The 1,433-nt window shown below is 50.8% G+C and overlaps 1 protein-coding gene across 1 annotated transcript in view; it reads left to right on the top strand.

The window, feature by feature from the left end:
* Nucleotides 1–1,433, top strand: part of SLC12A7 (solute carrier family 12 member 7) — a 63,334-nt gene that overhangs the window by 39,063 nt on the left and 22,838 nt on the right. The window lies entirely within an intron of this gene.

Below are 1,433 nucleotides of genomic sequence, written 5' to 3'. Positions count from 1 at the left end.
ACGGAGGGAGGGGGTGGGAGGCAGGGACGAGGGGGCAGCGGTGAGAGCCAGGAGTAAGGAGGGCACCCTGGGGAGGGTTGCTGCCTGAGGTTCCCAGCGGGCTCACACATTGCCGTTAGCACGGTGGGTTAGCCCTGCCCCTCCCAGCCACGTCTGACCTCAGTGTGCGTAATCTTGTATAGACGCTGTGTTCAGAGCAGGTTTAGGCTGACAGAAAAATCGCACAGGCGGTACAGCGTTGTGCACACCCACCTCGTCCTGCAGTTTCCCGTTACGTCTTGCATTCCTGTGATGCGTGTTAGAATGAACTGATGATGGTACGATGTTACTAACTGAAGTCTGTAGTTGACATTAGAGTTCCTTCTTCGTGTTTTAACAAGTGCTTCATGTCACATGTTCACCATACAGTAGTCAACATATGTTGTTTTTTTCCTTGAAAACATGGTTGGGCCAGCATCTGATGCAAAAAACTAATCCGGCCGATACTGAGCTTGCCTCCTCACCCTTCTTTGCAGCTGCTTATTTTATAGACAGCATTTTTTATACAGTGACACCCGTGAGAGCCGCACCTCGATGGGACTGCCTTATTTCTCTGGATCTCGCGAGTTTTCCGCCTTTGACAGGGTGCAGTCTTACCACTTTCCTATAGCTCGTTTTAGTGGAAAATATTGTGTTTTCCTTCTCTGACAGGTTTCTGCCTCACACAGGCTCTGGCTTTAGCAGGTTTTACACATGTATGGACGTATGATATACATACGTATGACCCACCAGCCCAGGGTCTAAGGGACAGGAGGGCAGGGGGCATACCACGTTATTACGTAATAGACAGTTATGTTATATGTAGAACTCACATGCATATTCTGTGTAATAATACATGTATTTGTGTCCCTGAGTGGTTTGCACTCATTTGCTAACTTAAAGGTTGGTGGTTCTAACCCACCCAGCAGCCCCATGGAAGGAAGGCCTGACGATCTGATTGCCTAAAGATCACAGCCAGGAAAACCCTGTGGGGCAGTTCTACTCTGTAACACATGGGATCGCCATAAGTCAGGATTGACTTGACGGCAGCGGGTTTGGGTTTGGGTTTTATACATGCACACACGCGCACACACACACATGCCCGCACACACACATGCACACAAATGCCCGCGCACACATGCACATGCACGCACATGCCTGTGCACACACATGCACATACACGCCCACGCACACACGCGCACACACATGCCCGCGCAAACACATGCACGTGTACACATGCATGAGGACACACACATGCCTGCACACACGCACGCACGCGCACACACACACCCGCGCACACACACACACATGCCCACCTGCACACACACATGTCCGTGCACAGACAGATGCACACATGCTCACTATCACAATTTGTTACATCACACGGGGTTGGTGGTATCCATGTTTCCCTGTGG

This window comes from Trichechus manatus, unplaced genomic scaffold (assembly GCF_000243295.1).
Source record: "Trichechus manatus latirostris isolate Lorelei unplaced genomic scaffold, TriManLat1.0 scaffold00072, whole genome shotgun sequence".
Classification (NCBI taxonomy): Eukaryota; Metazoa; Chordata; class Mammalia; order Sirenia; family Trichechidae; genus Trichechus; species Trichechus manatus.
Note: the sequence above shows the minus strand (reverse complement) of the source record. Positions and strands in the feature narration are given on the sequence as shown.